The following is a 22,993-nucleotide window of genomic DNA, read 5'->3' as shown; positions in this document are numbered from 1 at the left end:
AAGGCAGGGAAAAGAAAAGACATCAAAGAAGTAGTCACCACCAAAACCTCATCCTCCACAAATTCTAGGTGTGGAAATGTTTTCCAGCCATAGGGATCCTCCCTCCACTGGATTTCCAAATAACTACAATCATCACAATTCCCTCTTTCACCTCCCTCTGGCCTGATTATCTCATCTTTCTCATTTGAACTCGCTTGTTACGAGCAATACATTCACTCCCCTCCTTTTTATTACTTTGATCCCCAAAAAAAGCCTCATTTGGCTCAGATGGTGCTAATTTAGCTATGCAGAGCTTAGGGGCAGCAGTGTCCTGGTGGGCTGCTGTCACCTGTGAACAAGGTTTTGTTCCTAATCTAAAAGATCTGCTTGGGATTTGTTTTATGTGTCCTTTCCTGGAGCTCCCTCTGAGACCATGGGTCCAAACTGGTGTATGCAGAGGACAGAGCTGTCTGGATACCTGAGCAGTGCTTGAAATTCATGTAAACCTTGGGAATCTAATATTCAGAAGCCTCCAATTGTTTTGAGGTGTTTTCTTGGTTTGGATGTTTGTTTTTTGTTTTGTTTTTTTCAAATTAAGTATGCTTCTTAGCAGAAGACATGGAATAAACAGTGAAATCACAGCCCAAATTAGGTTCATTCTGAATAGCCTCATGTGAAAATCAGGATACCAAAATCACTAATTACTCTGGATGTAAATTTTAGGATGTTGACAGAGCATATATTCTGTGATAAAGAGTATAGTATGGATATTCAGCTGAGATAAGGAGGTGATTTAATTCTACAACAGCAGGGTAAATTTCAAGGGCTACACAGGGAATTTGTCCAGCTCTGTGGGATGAAATAGTATCACTCCTGAGCATTATTAATGCACCTCAATTCTTTTTTTCTCTCCTTTTTTTTTTCTTGTGTGTGTGTGAGTGTGTGTGTGTGTTCACAATTTTTAATAATATGTTTGGAAACTGATTAAACTTACAAATCAAGACTTGGGGTTAAAGGCAACCCTGTCTAACTATCTTATTATTTATAAAAAGATTATCATTAAATATCTTACAGAGAAATTCTGAACCACTGCAGAATCTGAAAGAAAAAAATGTGCAGGAAAAAAATGGCTAATGTGTCTACTTTTTAATTAAATGTAAATATAATTTGTAAAGCTTATGGGTTTTAAACAGAGAAAATTTACTCTGCATAATTTCCTTTCTGGTTAACCTTATAGACAGAAGTTTAAGTAGGGTTATTCAGAAGAATTTTGTAGCTATTATGCCAGTTACCAGCTCCAGATCCATTGTTGCAGACCACTTCAGACACATCCAAGGTTTCACCTGAAGTGAAAGTCCTAATTAACAGTGACAACATGGTGACTCTGAGCATCAAAACAAGCTTTATTAAATAACTTGGTTTACAGCTTGTTGTGGATGTCAGCAGACTTTTCATCTTTATTGCCGCAGACAGATAACAAGGCTCTGATCCTTGAGTACCTCATGGAATGGCTCAAGCACACGAAAGTGAACTCTTGGTTATTTTAATGTGACAAGTAAATATAGCCCAGTTACAAACACAAAGGCAGGATAAATAGGCCTGACAATACAGCAATGCTTATATTACTGCCAGCTTAGTATTAAAAGTTCTGTCGTGGTTTCTGGTTCAAAGAGTCCCATAAAAATCAGAGTTAATTTAAAACTTAGCCATCCATGGGAGTATTTCGTATTCACACAATACAGAATCTCTTGTACAGGTCTGTTTATATGCTTCGGTTATGGAGAAATTTTCATTTCAGTTCAAGAAAGTACCCATAATCAGTCCAGCAAAGTCATTAAGCACATGCTTAACTAGACACTTTATTTCAGCATGTGCCCATTACTTGTCATCATTTCACCTGTCACAGCTTTTTGAGCCGGTTGCTTCATTATTTCCTGCTTCTTTTTTTTTTTTTTGAAGCAACTAATTCCTAACAAGATAGTGATACTTGGTTAGAGTAGATCAAATGCTATAGAATACTTCTGGGTTTTGTACCAGATCATGATCCAGCTAATATGAAAAGTCCACTAAGCATCACTGCCTAGAGACACTTGAAATTACTGACTTTCCCATGGAAATCCATGGAAATCTTCCCTAATTTCATCAGGAGAGTCACCTGACCATCCATAACAGGCAAGACGAGTGAAGGAAGGTATTCTACCAGCAGGCAAAGGGTCACCAACCCTAGAGAGACACTCTAGGACACCAAATGCAAAGAAGTGCCAGACTGATTTATAGATTTGTAGGCTGGTTGTGCAGTGAGCACCACCAGCAGCCCAGGGACAGTGCCCTCCTGCAAGGGCAGGTTTCTCAGTGCCAGCAAAGGAAGATATTTAATCAGCACTGTCAGATATGAGAGATGCTTTCACCAAATGGACAATACAAAAAAGGCATTCCCAACCCATCTTCAGTCATGTAATTACTGGCAAAAGGGACCTCTGGAGCTCTACAGTCTAAGCTCCACCTCAGAGTGGGGTCAACACTGAATTCAGAACAGGTTACTCAGGGCTTTGTTCATCTCAGTCTTGAGAGCCTGCAAGAACAGGGATTTCACAACCTTTCCTGGGCCCTGCTCCACTGCCCAGGGAGTCCAGCACCTCTGTGCCATGACAACACTCTTCCCTTCTGGCAGCAGCCAGGCACATCTCAGCCCAGCTTTCAGCTGCTTTGTCCCAGCTTGTTTTGTGCTCTTCTACAGCTGCCTGCTGTTCCCATTGACTTCCCCAGCTTTTCCCAAAACCCTGCTGCTGCTGCTGCTTGCTTGTAACTCCTAGCTCACCCTCCAGAGCCCTGCAGAAGCCAAATAGTTCCTAAGTAGGAACTGCTGGCCTTTCCCACACCAGAGACCTTTCCTGGCGCTCCGTCATACGGATAACACATGCTGTGTCTGCACTGCCAGGAAGCTGCAATCCAGAGCCCTGCTCCCAGCTTGATCCCAGGGGTGGGGAAGTGGCTGGAGTGTGTCTCAGATCCCCAGAGCCCACTGCTGTGTGCCCTTCTCACCCACACTGGGGTGGGAAGGGGCAGACGGTTTGGGGATGTGCTGGCCCTGGCACAGAGCAGGGTGAAATGGATGTGCACTCCCAGACCAAAGAGCAGGAAGACTTTCCCACATGGCTTATTTTACTGCAGCTTCTGTGCCCAGAAACACGCCAGGGGTGGAACCAGTTTAGTCAGAGGAGGAAGGGAGGTCTGGCAGGGATGGATGCTTCACCAAGTATCCCGTGCTGCTCCTGCTCTTAACCTAACGAGCTGGGGCTCCAGACAGTGGCTTTTGGTGCTTTCCCTGAAACCAGTGTATCTTGGAATGGGATATTTCCTTCTCAGCCTACACAAAATTGTAAGCCAGGTTCTCTAGGCTTGGTGCACCCTTGCCCTGCTGGAACTTAACTGATGGGAGAAGCCAGGAGCCGCCAGCCTGAGCCATGAGGCTGAGCTCTACAAGGGCTGTGCTCTGGCCTTCCTCATGGCAAGAGGGACTCCACGGTGGATGCTCTTTCTCCAGACCTCCTTCTACCAAGGGAAGAAGGGAAAATCTTCATCCCAGGTTGCAGAAAGTCCTTTCTCACATTCTGCCCTCTGAAGGAAGCAAGCAGAAAATTGCTGTGAGGAGTCACCAGTAGTCTGTCTGGGTCACAGAGGTTCTGCTGCAAAAGGAAACACCTTTTCTCTCCAGGGTGCAGGGAGCCAGGACAGAAAGGCAAGTTCCCAGCTGCTTGTCTGGAAAGACCAGCAGGGCTGTTAGGAGAAGGAGGAGGAGGGTGTGGGAGAGACAGAGGCTAGCCTGTGATCTGGGTGTGAAAGAATCCACAGTTGAGCAGGATCAATAAAACAGTGCCAAGGCTTGTGACGAAGTGAACAGAGAATAGGATGGTGGAGAGTAAAAGAGAAGGAGCCCCCCTACAGCTCCTGAGAAGAGAGGGGTAGGTAAAAAGGGAGCTCCGATACCACCAGGCCCACAGGAGACTCAATGGGTTGTCTCATTATTATGGTGAACAGAGAGAGCTCATGAGCTGGGAAAGATAGGAAGCTTTTATTTATTTTTTTTAAAGAGCACAGCCTCTAGGAGGGTTTTTGCAGCTCAAACGCTTTTATTTTGTGCCAATTACTTATACAGGGTCTGCATTATTCCCGTAATCAGTCTAAATGAAAGTCAAACATGAAAGATTCCTAACAATGAGCTAATTGGAATGCCATTACCATTTAGATTTAATAAGGTATTTGTAATAATAAACTTGCCTCAGTCTATAGAGTTGTCTTATTCCTGCTCAGATCTTGCAAGAATGTAAGGGCTGACATTTGTCATTCGTTCTACAAGACATTGGATATAACCTTCAAAATGTTTTAGTCTTGCAGTGCTTAGTAAATGTCAGGGACAGAAACAAAATCTATAGCCTGCCATTGTTCTGGCTGTGTCAGGCTCAGAGTTAACAGGAATTGTGCTAAAGCTCAACAGCAGATTATGTCCCACGTATCCTTCTTTATTTGCAGTCCAAACATCTCGTGGTTTAGAACGAGTTACTCAAAGTCCTCTTATGTAGCTTCATTCATTATTTGCATTGAGGTCTTGCTGAGGAACTTCGGTCCAGCTCCAGCACTGCCAGGTACTACACAAGCACCGAGAGCCTTGCATAGCTTAAGATCTAAGTAATTAAGTCAACACAGGCTCTATCCTTAAGCCAAGATGTCCCATCTACAGAAGTAAAAGCCAATTAGAGCTCCATGCACAGCTACTTTTGAGAACCGGTCACAAAAAAAAAAAAAAAAAGAAAATTCTTGCTTTACATTTCTGGGCGAGTTGTTTTCACAGAAAGCACATGTGAGTTCAAAGACTTGGTCTCACTATGCAGCTGGGGAAGTTTTATTCGACTGTAGCTCATACCACAAAATCTTGGTAGGTATTTCTTCTGTTATGAAGAAAAAGAGGTTTTTTGGTACTTCATACAGTCTGAGGGAATTCCCTTTGGAACAGACTGAAAAGGCAGAGGTCCAGAAGGTGTGTGTGTGTATATGTGGGAAGCACACAGGTAAAAAAAAAAGACAAAAAGCCAACAAAAGACTCAAGGCAGCACAGATGATACAGAAAAGAGCACGCTGGGGACATTCTTTAAAATCATGATACTACTTTTCCCTCCCTCTTGGACCCCAGAAAGATACTGCAGGTATTTCTCTACCTCTTAAAGAGATCCAGCAAGCAAACAAAAGGGGAGTAGAATGCTTGTTTTCTGTTTTAACAGAAAATAAACCCCACCAAATTTCCTGGTGTTATCTCTGCCTGAAGAAGCATTACCTATCCAATAGACCGTGCTGCCATCAGCCACAGATGAATTATGTTCTGCTGACACTCTGTGGTCCCACCAGCTAGTCCTGAATGATCTGACTCAACAGAAAACTTTGTACAACAGCTCAAATAAACATCAAATCATTGGAAACTGGCAAAGCTCATGGAAATTTGGAATGTTCCTTTCTGAAGACAGTCTTTTAATACAATCCGACACTGGGGATTCAGCTGAACATTTAAAACGTCCAGGAAATTCTAGGCAGAGTTGGTAAAATGACCAATGCTCTTATAAACCTACTTTTTTTTCTCCCCTCAAAACTGTGTGTACTTCATGCCAAAAGGTTTTTTCAGGAACATAAGCCAACAGTCAATGGCCTTAAGTTAACCATATGCCTGAGCACTGTGCTGGATTGTTGGAGAAGAGCAAGGAAGCATGAAAATCAATAGCTTCCCTGTATGTTTTCACAGAAGACAATTTGGCTAAGAGTTAAAATCTGAGCCTAAAATTCAGACTTTCTTGCTGTTGATGGTCTGGTTAAATTACTTGGTCTTTTTCTGATTCACTTCATAAATTAGGGAAAAAGTAATGCTTATTACTTAGATCACAGCAATGTTGTGAAGCTTAATTTTTTGAGAGGTGTTTTGGGATCCTGGTATGAAAAGGGCTATAAATATACACATTCTTAGTACTATTTAATTTACTTCCTTTACAATTCCTTTGAGCTAGCACATGTTGCCAAAAAAGCAATATTCTCTAAGATGTCTTTTCTTCTTATATCTATCTGGAGTCCAGGACATATCCCAGTCTTATAAAGCATCCAATATTGATGTATCCACATGCAGTGTGTATATATATAGCTAATACCATCAGATGGGTTTTTTTTCTCCACACAGGAACCCAGATTTGCTCAATGTACAAGATGGACATGCTTAGCAAATGAGGCAGCTGTTCAGATTTTATTTTTATGCTCATTGTTTGCTGTGCAGCCACATGTCTCGTGGAGTGCATACCATCCAACCTTTGGAGTGAATCAGACAAGGCTCCACCACAACTCGCTCGCTTGGAGCACCCAGCTCCACCCTGCTCCCTGTTTTACACACATATGTGATCGTGTATTCAGGGACTGGAGCATAAGAAGGCTTTGTCATTTCCAAACTTCATTTTTTAGCCTAGGATTTTTTTTTTTCCTGTGGTTGTTTTTACTGAGAATCCCTAGGGTTGTAAGACTTTGCAGTATCAAAATAATCCCCTGTGTGTTGCATCACACTGTGCAACAGCATCAGTGTCCTGCAGATAGGAGGACGCCTGTACCTGAGCATCAGCTGGTCCCTTTTCTTGCTTTTCTGAAAGAACAAAGACACTTCCAGAGGTGCTCCTGGTTTGTTCTTCTGCACTGTGTCATGGAGAACATGCCAGATATAATTTCACCAACTTGCCTAGTGAAGTTTGCAGCAGATATGCCTGTGCAAGAAGATACTGACTTTTCAGTGTTTGATAATAACAATATTATCACCTCCCCCTCTCTGGGTTTTCAAGGCCAAATTGGACTGGGCTTGGAGAAACCTGGTCTAGTGGAAGGTGTCCCTTTCCACAGCAGGAGGTTGGAATGACATGAACTTCAAAGTCCCTTCCAAGCCAAACCATTTCATGATTCTTTGTAGACAAGGAGAGGATGCTGGAAAAGAGAGGGGAGAATGGGGCAAGTCCCTCACCAGGGCAGGAAAAGCACAGGGTTACTACAAAGTGGGGCATCAGGGGATGGAGAGAAGCACTCAGTGGTTTTGCAAACACTGCCATTGCAGGTCCCTTCTCCAAAGTGTGACTGTCACTTCATGTGTCCCCTGTCTTTGTCCCACTGCCATTCCCCAAGGCATCGCCTGCCTTCTGGCACCCCATTCCTGAGAGGATGGCACATCTCCATTCACAGCCCGTGTGCTGCCCCACCACATTGTGCACTTTGCACTAAGCACAGGCAGTGCTCAGATCTGGAGGATCTGGGTCCTTCACCACAGTCCCCATGTCCTTAGGATGTCCCTAATCATCTCTCCTTAAATAAGAAGCACCATGGAGCCCACTATTCTGACTGGGGCCTCTAGGATCTCTTCTAATATAAATAGTAATGACTATAATTATTAATCATTACTGTGATTATATGATTATAATTAATAATCATAATAATGAATCATTATAATTACTCTACTAAATGACAAGCTCTGCTTCCTCCAGCAAGCTTCGGAAGCACAAAGAATGAGCTGTTGTGTATATTTAAGGAATTTCCAACACTTCTGGTGTTACAAGTCCAAGCATCTCTGTTTGTTTTAAGGACTTCTGCATTGTATTTAATTTGGAAATCTGCAGCTGCCTTGAATTGCGACCAGTGGAGTGCTGCTACCACATGCAAGGTCCCTTGCTTTAAATCCAGCAGAATTGTGAACAAACGGTGATTGGAAAGAGGAAAGAATGTCCATATGAGTATTACTTGAAGGATGGAGAGCCAGAGCTGCCTAATAATTCAGTTTTCTATCTTAGATTTATAACTGGAAGTAATTCAATGAATTGAAGAGTATTTTCAGAAAGACAAAATAAAGCAGCAAATGTAAAGACTGTAGGCACTTAAAAGACAGATGGTTTGACATGCCCTGCCACTTGTGCCTTGGGATCCAAGGGCATGACTACTTTGGTGCTATAAGCTCAAGAGAAGGGAGGGGAGTATATAAAAAAATTAAAACAATTTTAAAACTGCACCTAAAGTGCAGAGTGTTTCTCTCTTGATGATGTGCAATCCACAAGCCCAGGTGGCTAAGACATGCTAACTGTGAACCTCTGTTTTGTATGAAGTACCTGAAATCTGGTCAGGAGCACATGGCTGATCCATGCCTTGTGGAAGAGGGTGTGGAACAAGTGCCCTTGGGAAACCTGCTGGAGTCACTGCATATATTGCACAGTTACCTCTGGTTACTGGGCTGCTGTGAGTCACTCCTTCCCAAGCAAAAAGAAACTGATCTTGCAGAATGTAAAATCCACCCAGGACTGGGTCATCCTTTAGGTTTAGCATCTCATTCTGGCATGTTCAGAGTGAGCACCAAATGAGCATAGTGACAAAGTAGAGAAATTCTGTCATTTTTAAGATAAAATGTTCGTTAAGGTTTAGCTGATATGATTTGATTCACTGCTGGTGACCATAAAATCTCATTTTCCTTTGCTATAGTTGGGCACATATGTTTGAGACTGTGTATTTCTGAGTTATTGTGTCAGTTACTCTAATGAGAAGGGTGCAGTTAGCAAAAGAGCTTCTGTCACCACTTCTGTGTGACTTCCATGTGACATTGTGAGTGCAGTGACAATATGTGAAAACTTTTGCATCGTATTTTTGATAAGTTTTGGAAGGAAAGGGGTAGGAAAAGGGCTTATCTCTGTTTGTGTGTCAGGATTGTCCCAGCACAGAGCTCTCCAAAGTTAACACTAACAGAAGGTGAGCACATCCATGCATCAGCTTCTCTGCAAGCAAATTAAAGAAAGAAAACAAAGCTGATAGGTAAGAATATTAAAGAGGTTGTTTGGGCTACTCATAACCAGTGAAGCATATTTTACATGTGCCCTATTTTGAGATCAATAGGTGGTTCTAGAATTTCTGAAGCCTCCTTGCAGTGATAACCTGTCTAGAGGCAGGGGACACTCAAGGGGCAGAGGCAAATACATCCTCAGGCACTTTGTGTAGTGGTACCAGCCATTATCCTATGTGAAGCAGGACCATTCCTGCTGCTGCTTGTGCTTCTTTTCAGAGAAGGTAAAAAACACATGGGCTTTTAAAAAGGAACTGAAAAGACAAGTAACTCTTATGGCTTAATTATAACAACAGCTCTCAGGTCTGAACTTGAAGCAGAATTTAGCCATTACTTACTATATACCTATTTGCAATGGCTGATAGGCACCAGATGCTGTATGAAAGGAATAAAAAGATGAAGGCACAAATCCTGAAGGTTTTTTAGTGTCTAATTCCATCAGCTGCTGTCTAGAGTCAGGTTTGTGAGTTTTTGTTTAGAAAGTAGTATTCCTTCAGGGAACAGTCCTGAGAAATCCCAAATGAACAGGGATAGCAGGGCTGACACCCGCTGTCTTCAGGCAAGATGGGTTTTCAAACCCCACACCCTGAGGTGCTGGGAGCACTGAGAAGATGAGGCCTGTGGCAGTCAGAGCTTCTTCAAACAAATATGTGGATGTATAAATGATTTAATTACCAGGCTGTTTAGGAGAATTTCTAATCTCTCTTCAACCACTCATACTGACATCTCTGATGTGTGATACCATTTAGATTGAAAAGGGAATCCATTTAAAGCCTAAATACTCCAATTACTTTTTTTAGATGCCTGGAAGCAGCTCAAAGTTCAAGCACATGATGCTCTTAAAACCCTACTAAATTAGAGGCCATGGGGCATGGGGTAGTGGGGTGGGGGGGGAAGAATGTTAAAGTACATTATATTTTGAAGTATGCGGTTTTCAAACTGACATGAACGAGTTTTTAACTAGAAGTGTAACCTAATATGGGTCAAGGTTTCCAAACTGAGGTGTGTGTTGTGCCAGATACATGCAAGCAAAAAAAAAAAAAAAATCCAAACCAAAAACTGGGGCAGTCCAGCTCCAACCCTCACTGTGAGACAACCTCCTGTGAACATCTGGCAGTTCCTTGCAGGAGCCAGGAGGTCCCAGATCTCGGCCTCCTTTCAAAAATCAGGCTTGCCAAGCACTGTGTGGGCTGCTAGTCAGCACGAGGTGACTTGGTCTGCAATTGCAGCCCGAGTTCATAGTGGAGGAAAGAAGACTTTCAAACTGATTCTTACACATCACTGGAAGCTGCCAGTTAGGTTTTGTGATTCACAGATTTGCTCTCTTGTTATAAACAAACATTTCTTTTCATGATAGTGTCACAAGGACCAAGCTTGAGAGCCTCCCCGTATTTTTTCCTTTATTCCTGGCATATCAGTACAGCTGAAAGACACACACTCTTGCTTCCTTATACTCCTTGCCAAGCCACAACCACAAACCATCCTTACAACCCCAAAGCACTTTTGGCAGTTGTGACACAGAACGTATGGCTCATGTGGTAAAATGTGCTGGCAAGTTCCCTGCAGGCCCCATCCAGCCATCACTTATGTGGAGAATTTGATGCCAGATAGCAGCTGTTGTGTTGAGGCTGCTCAGTATCACACTAATCAGTTGTGTCTCATCCTTTCTTTCCCCTTCCCTGTCTCCACCTGCTGTTTTCTTTTCCTTTTCATTCTTTTTACTTCCCTTTTTTGCATCTTAGATTAAGACTGGAAGTGCTCTGGGGCAGGGACCATCATTTGGTTCTGCATTTCTGTCTCTTGCCACGGAGTCTGCTTTGCCTGGCACAAATGTAATGCCAAATGATACAGCTGGCAGCCAGCAGTCCCTGGCAGGTTACATGGTGAGTGACCTGAAAACTGACTGCTTTGGGCAAAAAACACAGCTCCAGGGGAGCTTTTAATGAACTTTTTGAAGGTAGCATAGCACTGCTTTTCCTATCTGAAAGTATTTTCACAGCAGAGGCCTGACCAGTCATTTATCCTGTACTGAGTGCCTATATGTGTTGTATGTGTTTGTTTGGTGGTTGCCAATGCTTCTGCTCTGATTTGCAGGACATGTTTATGGCTCAGTAAAGCTGCCCAAGAGAAAGCCTTAAGGGAATAGTTTGCTCAGAAATAATGACACTCTGCATCTTCTCCAAAAGATGTCTGACAGCTAGAACCACGCTTGGAACTGAAGGCAGAACTCATCCTTAGTTTAGGTGCAGTCTCCAGTTGGATACAACTGAAGAGGAAGGATAGCTTGGAGTGGATGTATCCCTATACAAGCACTTTATCTTTTCAGTCACATGAGAGAGCTTTCCTGGTTTCCCAGGTTTTGATTATGGTGGAGGAGGAAGCTGCAGTTCCTCACGCCTTCTCTGAGACACTCCAGCCTAAGGATAACAAATGAGGAATCAGTGTCTGGTGGAAAAGCTGGAAAATCAAGATACCAAGCTAAATACAACTGTGTATATTCTGATGGGGCTGATGTCCTCTGAGGTGTCAGTTTTCATTCTTCATTTTGACTGCAGATACAGGTTATATGGCATCATGGTCAGAAAAGGAATTTAGTGGTAAGCTCCCTCTTCTGAGCTCGCATGGCCATTTTTTGATGACTTGGTGAGTATTCAATTGTTCTAACTATGTAAGGAGATTTTCTCTAGGAAGCATTAAGAAAGAATTTTTTCACAGTGGTGCAGAAGCTCAGAGAGTAAGTGTTGCAATGTAATTCCTAAACTGTATACAAAAAAATCTTCACTGCGGCTGCACATCCTGCTTCTACAGCTCCTCCTGTGATTTGCTTTTTGACCTTCTTGGTGGTTCTGCCTCTGCACTGAATAATGTATGGTGCTGTGTGACAATGCACATGTTTCAGGCTGTAGAGAAAAAAAATAAGATGAGAAGTACTGTTTGAGAGATAAATACAATCATTATATCAACATGTAATATCGTTTAATCTTGCACTCCGAGTACCAAGGGACATTTTACCACTGGCTTTATCCAGAGTAGAAAACAGTTCATAATCAGCGCACCAGAGTTAGGAGTGTCCTTTTGTCCTCAGCTTCACCATTTCTTATCTATTATTTACTGTAATGTTGATTCTTTCTTTTCTGGCATTTTTTAAGGCACAGACACTCGCTTTGCCCTCTTACTGACACTACTGTGCCAAGGATCATCATCTGCGCACTGAGGAAGAGCCTGGCACAATTGATCCCTAGTCCATGACAGGGTACACTAAATATTATTGCAAAGCAAATGAGTTATCTATAATCAAACCCTTCTCCAGGAAGGCTTTTAGATGCCAAAGCACCAGAGTTCCGCTGAACTGCGCGTGACTGCAGTGACCAGTGCAGAGATGAGGATCATGAGAGCTGGACGTTCATGTGCAGCTCTAATGCAGAGTGGATATACAGCTGCCAGAAATTCCCTCCTTTCTCCCTCCCTGTCCATTTTGGGGTGTCCAAAGCAAGCAAGAACCAGTTCTGGACAAGACAAACATTGCGTTTTCAAAGAATTTCCTGCCCCTGAGGGACTCTTTGCATCTTCTGCTCAGAGCGAGGTCAGCCACAAGCGGGCAGTGTCCGGCTGCGGCTCCTGCGGACCGGGATGGGCACAGCCGCAGTGGCCCGGGCAGCTCCGGGACGGGGGATTTGCTGCCGGCGCTGGCCAGAGCTCTCCACATCAACCAAGGCACCGAGGGGCGGCCAGCGCCGCTCACGCTTTGCAAAGCAAGTTTTTCTGTGGAATGTCCCGCCCATGATAGCGGCGATAATGAAATGGTATTTGAACATAAATGATGCTCATTTCTTTTGTCACTTTGGAAAGCGGTTGTTTCTGGATTTGCTTCACTCGAGCACACACCCTGCGCGCTACGCTGGACGGCTGTGCCTTTATCCTGACTTCCTTCCAAGTGCTCATTTCTCTGCAATTCCAATTGTGCCACCTGAAGCTGAGGCTGCTGTCGGGATCTGTCCATATCGGCTATACCGTTCACCAAAACTGTAATAGTTTGGCTAATACTAGCATTTCTAGCAATTAAATCTGCCACACAGTTTAGTCGAAGGGATGATTGTGCTGTTTACTGCTGTCTCCCATTAGGAATTTAGTTGCCTAAAACTTTCCGTGCTGTCCAGCAGAGTGGAATGGGCTGTTGACGGCTATGCCCTATTTTTTTTTTTTTTCAATTGCACTGGGATAGAAATGGGTTTGGTAGAATATTTTCACACTGAATTGCAAATGATCCCATGCAGCTATTCTTTTCTTCTCGGCAAATATTTTCCATCTCTGGTCTCCAAACAGTTAAGTGAAAGACAGCCAGTAAAATGGAGATTTCTTTAATCCTGGGATAGGCAATTGCAAGCGCACTAGAGGACACCAAACTCTTTTTATTTCCCATTTAGGATCGGGAGGTGAAAAGTCAATATCCGTCTGTGAGATGCATCCAGCTAAACAGATGCTGGACCGCATGTGCTCATTTTGCTCCACTCCGCAAGTTTATGGAGAGCAGAAATATTTACACACCGAAATAAGTCCCTCACCCGCTCCAAACCGCAAACTTGACTTCCAGCCCAGGCGACTTCAGTGCGTGGTGCTTGCCCCGCTGTTTTAAAGCGTGTTTACCTAATGGCCGGACCTCCCGCCCTGCTGTCAGGGACCCCGGGTTCCCCCTCCCCGCGGCTCTGCGTCTCTGCAGAGGCCCGGGCGCGGGAGATGGTCACGCCGGAGGGAGCTCAGATCGCGCAATTTTGCAAAATGGCCTTTTCGGATGGCGGGGGCAAAGCCTCCTGTTGAAGGTGTTCACAACCGGCCGTGGTGTTTCTGCGAGCCAGACAGAGCTGGGGGTGCTGGGGAGCGGAGGGGGAGGCGCTGCGGGGGACACGGGGCTGTTCCGGGGGATCCCCTCCAGATGTGCGGTCAGTCCCGCCTTGCTCACGCACCCCCGGCCCCGCAGCCGGGCTGGGCTCCAGCTCGGCCGCACACGGAGCCCCGCGAGGGCTGGAGCATCCGCAGCCGCCCTGCCACCAGGTCCGTGTCGCGGGGTGCCCGGAGGGCCGGGACGTGCGTTCAGCCTCGGGGACCTGGTGGGGACAGCTCGTAAAAAACCGCGGGGATCGCGGGTGCGTTTAATCCCGAATTTTTTATTCATTATCGCTAGTTCTTGCTCTTTCATTCCTTCCATCTATGGCTTTTCCTACAGCTCCAGAGCGTGTCCTGCTCCCTGCCGTGCCCCTCAGCTCAGGTTTGTGACAGAGATGCTCCCCCGGAGGTCACGGCTGCCTCCCGGTCCGCACCCGCGGGGCGTGTGAGCCCCGGGCCCGGCGCTGCCCGGCGGCCTCGCTGGGGGCGCGGGGGACAATGGGGACCACTTAAGTCACCGTCCGCTGATGAAACATAGCCGGCCGCTGGCACAATGGGCTATTTTCCATCAGGAGTGTAAAGAATGGTTAGATGATGGCTTGAAAATTCAATTGAAGACCTTCACGGACCAAAGTATAAATATTATTTTTTAAAAGAACAATACGTAATTAAAAACTAATATTTAACAACTTAAACGCCTATCCTCTAGGAAATAACAGCCTTTCTTCGCAAAACCTCCGAGATTGACTTCGCTTCCTCCTGAAAAATGAGGCCAGATTTAATTCTCCAAAGATCAGTGAGATCAAGTATTTCAGCGCTCAATTTACAGCTCCGGGGTATATGGGACCCTTTCCCAGCTATCTGGGCAGGCTAGGAAATAACTCGAGGAAGGAGGAGGGGGAAAGGAAGGAGAATTAATTCCCGAACACCGCAGTAACACCTGTAGTATTTCCTTGACTCAACGTCACGGCCACGATCGCCGGGAGCGGGTTTCTCTGCCCGCGGTCAAAATGCGAGCAGGAAAACATCTCTTGCAAAGAATCAAACCAAAAAACAAACCAACAAACACATCGTGTTTGCTCATTTGTGAGAAAGCGCCTTAAGTTAGGAAAGTCGCTTCGCGGAGCAATTCGGTGCCGTCGTGACACAGGCGGGGAAGCAGGAGAGGCGCCATCTGCCACCTCCGCAAACATCTTCGCCTGGATGCTTGGGATTGTCCGTCGGGCTGGAAGGAGCGAACCACAAATAAACCTGCTGGTCTCACTGAAACTTAATATATATATATATACATATATATAAAATACGTTACATTGACTCCGCTACCCCCGGAGGGTCCCGCACTGCTTCCCTGCAGCGCCTTGGCTCCTCTCTGCAATGTCAAACCAAAGCCCGGCTGCAAGTTCTCCCAAACCCTCCGCAAGCTCATCCTCTTACTTCCCCGCTGCTTTCTTCTGAAATACAGCAGAGGGGAGAACAAGCCACCCCTGTTAACCTCCCGGGGAGGCGGGAAGGGGAGACCAGGCGGCTTTTGACCCTGCCGCCGGCCCCCTTCGCCACCACCCTGCCCTTGCTTCCCAAGGCGCCTCCGCTGCCCGCTCTGCCTATGCGGGAAGCTGCGGGAAACTGCGGGAAGCTGCGGGAAGTTGCGGCCAGCGCTGTCCTTGGCTTGGCTGTGCTGCTCTGGGGCGCGGGGAAGCTGCAGAGCAGATTTCCAGCAGCTCAGCTCTGCATCGGCACTGCCTGCGGAGCAGACCCGTCTCAGCCGCACGCACTTCTTCCCACAGGGAGGTCCGGGCTCCTGCTCTGCCTCCACCATCCGTTGTTCTTTAGCCATGGGGAGCACTCTCTCTCCGGGACACCCGCGGCTCTCGGACGGAGCCTGCGGGCAGCAGCGCGCCCGCCCCTCGCCGGTACGCGGAGCGCGGTGAGGCACCGGTTGCATTTTCCGACCTGCGGTCAAAAAAACAGTCTTTACCATAACATTTTTTCCCCTTTCTTTTCATTTTCATTTTATTTATTCCCCCTGTAACAGTTTGTGGAAAGTGAAAACTGATTGGAGGTAGGTGATTTGTGGAAAGAACCGCCTTGTGCGCGCTCTCTTGCCCATATGGATAAAATTATCGCTCGAGTTCAGACTTTCCTTGGATCGCAGCATCAAACAGCGCAGACCTGGCAGGAGTCGGGAGAAAGGGTCACTTTCGATTCTCGGCTGCTATTCCTGCAGCCTTCACGGCCTGAGAGAGGAGAGAGGAATCGGGTTCCGGGGCTGCCACAGCTCCCCGGGTTCCCTCCGTGCCGCAGCCCCGCTCCGTGCCCGGCCAGCGCCGCTCGGGGCCAAACCCTGCCCGGGCAGGCGCTGCTGGCGCTCTCTGCTCGTACTCCTCTCCTGGCATCGGCTGTTCTAGCCCGACCTGACACCGACCGATGTGTCCGGATGCTGGCGGAGAGATCTGGCGGCTGTGAAAGGCTTGGCCGAGCAGCACGGTCGGTGTCCACCCGCAGCGCGGTGCTCACCCGCGGAGCAGGGTACGCGCAGCGAGTGCCGAGCAGTGACTCCCCGCAGCGCCCTGACCTTTGCCGGTGTTCTTGCGGCGAGAAGAGCTGGACAAGCGGCGAGAGACCTGCATTACCCCAGGGGAATGGCCAGTGAAGCGACGCGGGGAAAGGCAGCACCTCTGCCCAGGTATTCCCTCATCTGTGCACTGCACCGAGGGGAAGTTTTCTAAAACTGCGAAAAAAGACTTTCCCCTATTTTGTTTTTGTTTCAGGGAGGAAAGAAAGACAAAAAATATAGTCTGTAAAAGCACTCCTAGTTCGGAACCAATCGATGGAAAGATTTGTTGGATGGAAGCAAGGTAACGGGGAGGCAACTGATGTAATCACACACAGTTTAAGCAAAAGCCCCCATGTCTATATTTGACATACATTATGCATGTTAAAAAAAAAAAAAAAAAAAAAAAAAGCAACCCCGGGCTGAGGAGGCCTGGAACATCCAGAGAAACCGCTAATTTTGCTTTAGGAGTTCTGTTTTATTGCACTCTGTATGACTTCCACAGCGCTCACACTCCTGTGAGCTTGGATATTTGGGAACGCATTAGCAAATGAAGGAATTCAGCGAGGCTATGGGTTTCAAAGCTGGATACTTGCATTCCAGGATGCCGCTACAAGCAATTATATACTTGAGGTCCTCCGAAAAATTGCATGTTTTAAAATGAAATACATATTAATTACTGCCCTCAATGACACTTCAATGTGCTAATATTTAGTCGCTACTTTTTAGAAGCTTGGAGAGTTATTTGGGAGTTGATCGGTCTCTTTCACTGCGAACTCTTTGTGCCTCATGCAGGTCACTAGGAGAATGATAACTCGGGTGGATGGAGGGACTTGTGAGGGGATGCAGAGGGAATCACTCTGAAAAACTCTTTGCTCTTTTGCAAACTCAAATTTCCCCAAAGGACGGACAAGAGTGGACACAAGCACACACACAAAATTAAAAATAAAACAAAACAAAAAAAAAAAAATCAAAAACCCCGATCTGGTCATGGAGCAAAGGGAGGAGAGGGAGCCGACCCGCAGTAGAACTAACTTCGTTCCAGGCTCTTCCCAAGCCGGGTCAGGAAATACTGGATAATAGAGACGACCTTCTCTCCGTTACCCAGAATAACTTTTCGCGAAATGCAAAGCAAATTCAGGCGGGTCCGCGGGATCAGACTTTCTAGGAGCAAGTTAAAATGAAATAATTCACTGAATTGAGTGTCTGAGCGAGAAACTAAAAGTATCTCAGTAGTACCAAAAAGTGCCATACAGAACCCGTGGTAAATTATATAGTGATTTTCTATTTCCCCTTAGAAACAAAACTTTTGCTTTTGAGTACGTGATTTAGTTTGCTTCTCCCCACTTCTTCCCCATCCCCGTACGGACAGCGGTGAGCTCGCTCCAGAGGAAAGTTTAGGGAAGTTTGTAACTACAGCCCCCTCCTCGGGCGGGATCTCTCCCGCCGGGAAGTGTCTCTGCCTCCCCTCGGCTGCGGTGCCGGACCTGCGGGGCCCGGGCAGGACGGAGCCCCTGCAGAAGAGAGCACGGCAGTGATGGGGAACGCTGTGGTCCGAGATGGGATGGGGAACGAGAAGAGGGGGGAATGCCAGGCAGCTCTCGAGTGCTGCGCACCCGCGGGGTCCCCCCGTGTCCCCCCCGCCCCGCTCAGGGCAGCGCACGTCCCGCCCAGGTGCAGAGCGGGGGGGTTTATGTCGCGGACACTGAGTTTTTGTTTTGGCATGCGTTGTATTCCACTAAGACAAACAAGCACCAGGTGGAAAAGCATCTCCCGCACGTTCTTCCCACGCAACCTCCACATCAGTGGAGGCTTGGACACCTTTTCGTTCCCATACGAGACGAGCGATTTCCCACGGGACGTCCTGAGCGCGAACACCTGCAGTCCATGGCTGGACTGCAACTCTGCTTCTGTTTTTTTCCCCTCTTTTTCTTTTTTTTTCTTTTCTTTTTTTTTTCTTTTTAAATATGAGTCTGACGGACTTTCATCAAGGAAGAGGCCCCGTAGCTGACACGAGCGCTCAGAAACCCATAATTTCAGGGTTTGCCCAGGCAGCCGGTGCCGGGCAAAGCCCGTGTATCTGCCGTGAATTCAGCACTCAACAGCTGGAAACTGGCTGTAACTCACCGGCATGTAGTACCGCACCGCAGACAAGCCAGCGTTTCCGAGCCCACGAGAGTCCCCGCAGGACCTGTTCCTTCGGGATAGAGCCCGCAGGTCAACCGGACAGGCCGGCAGGAAAGACGGGCGCCTTCCCAAAGCTCTCTCGCCTGATCGCACTAAGTTCGAGAAGCGGCAGTACACAGCGGGGCACAAGCCGAGATTTTGGTCGAAGTGCTAAAATAAGTTCAGGGACTGGATGCAGTGTTTGGATCCAGCTGTTCCAGTGTCTGCCCCGGAGGGACAAACAGGTTTCAGACTTGCTGGTCCCTCGGTGGGTAGCTCAAATCAAGCGCTTTGCCAACTCACCGGAGAGAGTTTGGAGTGCGTGTGCGTGGACGAGCGTGAATACACACGAGTGGAGCTTTCTCCGTGCGCTCTGTGCCCCTCAGAACAAAACAAAACAAAACAAACAAACAAGCAAAAAAAGCCCTTAAGCGCTTGATTGCTTTTATTACTAGACACGTTAAGCGGCGTTAACGCTCCTGGCAGTTTTTGACGGGACCGGGGAGCTCGGGAGCGGCCGGGCCCTCCCGGGATCCGCTGCGGGCGGCGGGGCCAAGGGCGGGCGGGACTGCGCGGTGCCGGCAGGGGGCGCTGCCGCCCCGCGGATCCGGCCCGCGGCTCCGCGCCCCGCGCAGCGGGCGGGACCGGACGGGAGCGCCGGGGAGCGGCACGGCCAGAGCCCCAGCGGCCAGGCCCGGCCCGGCCCGGCTCGGCTCGGCTCGGCTCGGCTCGGCTCGGCTCGGCTCGGCCCGACCCTACCCGAACCGACCGCACTCACTCTCGGTACCGCGCTGCTCACCGCGCCCGCGCGCAGCGGCGGATATTTCCTCCCGTTTCCCCTGCACATGTTGATGTTTAAAAGGTCTGGGTGCGGGTTAGGACTTCGCGTGTAAAGCCGAGGGTTACGGATGTCCCGTGTTAATGACATTGTATTGGAACCGCGAGTCCGACGCTCCCGGGATGAAAACACCTCCACGGAACCACGGCGGGGCCGGGATGGGCAGCGCGCAAGTGGCGCTGGCTCGGGACCGAGAGGGGACGGGGCCCTGAATTAGCGTCGAAAAGAGAAAAGCTAAAGCAACCCTGCCCGATCGCTATTCCCGGGTCGGTGAGAGGAATCTGGGCAGCAAGGCCTTTTCCTGCTCCTGGTCCCGGTTCCGGTTCCAGTCCCGGTCCTCTGCCGCTCAGCGGGATCCCAGCAGCTTCAGCGCTGTCCCGGCTGTGCGGGACTGGAATGGGGGGTGAGGTTTTCAGGGCTGGTCTCCTCGATGGAGATGTCCATGAGAAGCATCCCGTGTGTCCGTCCCACCCGGGAACCCAGAACGAGGAGGGAACAAGACCCTGTCCACGCGTGGCTCCGGCTGCGAACGGAATCCACCTGCTCGGCCCAGGCCGTGGTGCCCGACCCCGCGCTCTCCCGCAGCCCCGCAGACTAGCTCAGATCCTGGAACCCCGGCTCGGCTCGGCTCGGCTCGTCCCGGCCCGGCCCGGCATTCCTGCCGAGCACTACGCTTTTGCAAAGGACTCGCCGGAGACTTAGACACGCTGAGAAGGGTTTAGGGCGTCCAGAAAACAATTACATTAGGCATTTTACCCTCTCCTTTAACTCACTCAGTCCCACACGCTACATACGACCTGCCTAGGTCACCTCTGCTCCCTGCTGTGTGCATGAATCTCCGGGACAGGAGGGAAAAAGGGGAGACAGATCCCACCTGCAAAAGAAAGTTAAGGAGAGGCTGAAACTTCCCTCACCGCCAACCCCATACCCGCGAAAGTTCAGCTTGGTTTAGCCCATGAATAACCGTCTTACCCCGAGGTCCCCGCATCTGAGACCTTCCTCGCAATTTCTTCTTGGCTCGTCTTTTAAAAGATGAGTGTTAGTTTGGAAATCCGGCGCTAGTGCCTTTGAGGCCAGCCATGTAATTTGACTGCGAATGTAGCGCACCCCTCCCTCCGAGAGAGGCTGCCTCTCGGTGCGCTTGGAGCAGATCGGGGATTGCTGGGAAGGGAGCCCCTGCCAGATTTTCTCCGTGTAGACGCCAAGAGGACAGCGAGAGCAGCCTGTCAAGACCTTGGGTAGGAAAAGTTCACGAGAGCGGCTTCGGGAGGTGTTCCCGGGGCAGGCCAGGCTGGAGCTCAGCGGCCGTGGCCGGGCCAGCAGAGGCTGGTGCTGCTCGGGAGGCGCCCACGAGAATTGGCCACGGCGACGAGTGCTAGAATGATATAAAAAATTTGGGAGAAGAGGAAAATTCCGGGAAATCCCATCCCGAGTCCTTTTGGTTTTTGTTCTCACTGTCCCCGGCCTGTTTTATCTCTGACAAAACCCAGGGAAAGCTTGTGTTCTCCAGGCTCTGCTTGCGGTTCCTCTGCCTGGATGTATCCCCACGCACACACACAGCACGCACACAGATATGTGTACTTATGTACAGAGCGCAGAGAGCGAGCAGGGCTCAGACCTCCAGGTTGCTGCGGCCGAGATCACTCTCTTTTCCCGAAAAAAATTTGACTTGGCAGTGGAGAGCTCCCTCCTACAAGCGTAGCCTCCTCCGTTCAGCTCCAAATCAACGGGACCCCCATTCGCAGAGAGGTTTTAGGCTAGAGGATATTTTCCCGGCGGTAAAGTAGGTCGAGGGAAATTTATCGATCGTTTCGGAGGTTCTGCGTGTGTGAGGTTTCTTTTCAAACGGACATAATTCCTCCCTCCCCAAGTGCTAAATTACCCGATGCAGTTTTCAAAGGAGCCCCGTGATTATGTCAGGATGTCTGGAAAGAAGGAAAAAAAAAAAGAAAAAAAAAAAGAGTTGAAGTTTTTCCAATTCAGATTAATTCTTCAGTGCTGGAGAAGTGTAAATACGCACATGCAGAACACTGTTCTTCCTAGAAGTTTCTCTCTCTTTCTTTTCTAATTTTCCTTTTTTTTTTTTTTTATTTTATTTTTATTTTCAATGCACTGAAACCAAGATTCCAGGTGAAATCAGCACATCAAACACCCGTCCTATTTAGGGCACTTTCTCATCTTTGCTCGTGTCTATGACCCCAAATCTTTTCGAGAAGAGGCGTAATGACCGCCGCTTGAGGGGAAAAAATTGCACGGCGAAGGGGTGAGGGGACTTAAAACGTTAAGATACCAGCGATTCACGAGGGGCACGAGTGGGGCTGAAGGGAAATCCTTCTCTCCCTTGCTCGGGTCTCCCAGCTCAGCGGGGCCGGAGCCCTGCACTCTGGCGTCGTCGGGCAGGAAAGGTTTTCCCAAACGTGTGAGACCTGGGAGAATGGCACTTCGCAGCAAAATCTGCCCAAAGACTTGAGTTACGCCTCGTAAAGCTCACTTTGCTCTGCTCTCGCACGCACGTGTGGCTGTGGATATCTATACGTGCAGCCGCCCCACGCCTGGAGATCAGATTTACATTTCCTACAGAGAGTGAACTTCTCCCTCCACAAAGTGCACACAGCGCGGGGTACACAAAGGGAAACACGGCCTCAAACAAAGGCACAAGAACAGCCCCATCTTTGACTGCCCAACACTGTTTTGTCACTTATATTTAGCCCGTCGATTTGTGTATTGTGTTAAAAATATCGGCAAGCTGGGAACAGATGCTTTTAACAGCGACTAGGGAAGGAGAATAGAATTCACCTCGCCCTTTACTGGAAACAACCATTTAGACGGCGAATTGTTTTTTAGCATAATTTAATGCAGCGAAGTAACGGATTTTTAGTGTATAAAGTGGAAAGAAAATAGAAAACAAGGTCCGGGAGCGATGGAAAGAAACGCTAGACTGGTTTTAAGACTTCCCCCATCCCTCGGTTCAACAGAAACATTAATTTACATTAGCAATTCCGCATCTTTAAGATAAATTACACAGCGGCGTAATAGATTTAAAGTACGCCAGATTTTTTTATCATTAATTGTAAATGTGCAAAATACCTGCTGGTACTTCACTTTAGAAGAATGTAATTGGCAAAAATGGGAGGCTGATGAATAGATAATAGATCCTTAACTACCAATAAACAGTAAGCACCAGCCAAGAGTATTAGGATGTGATCATAATTATTCTGCAGCTCCAGCCAATGGGAGGAGGAGAACTCAGCCCTAAAATCATCTCCGGACCCAAAGGTAAACGCGAAAATACGGACAAGGCTGGAACCGGAGACTTGATCCCCTGTCCCGTCTGCGAGAGCCCGGCGTGTCCCAGCTTTGCACGATGCGGCTGCCCCGCGCTTTGTGCTCCGCACCGCGCGGTGCCGGCAGCGCGGAGGAGCGAAGGGGGAATAAATAAGTTCGGAGGAGGACGACGACCCGTTCTCTCACCGGGACGAAATCTTTCCCAAGGGGGGCATCCCTCGCCCCGGGGCCGATCAAGGTAACCTCGCCGGGCCGAGAGCACCCGAGAGGTGGCAGGGACAGGGGTGTCGCGCTGGCGGAGCAGCCCAACTGCCCCCACCCGAGGAGATGCGGGGCCCCTCCATCTCCTGTCCCGCCGAGCCGCCCCTCGGCCCCCATCCGCCTACCTTGTTCGCCGAGCAGCGGCAGG

This window comes from Cinclus cinclus, chromosome 7 (assembly GCF_963662255.1).
Source record: "Cinclus cinclus chromosome 7, bCinCin1.1, whole genome shotgun sequence".
NCBI classification, from domain to species: domain Eukaryota; kingdom Metazoa; phylum Chordata; class Aves; order Passeriformes; family Cinclidae; genus Cinclus; species Cinclus cinclus.
This window is presented reverse-complemented; position numbering follows the sequence as displayed.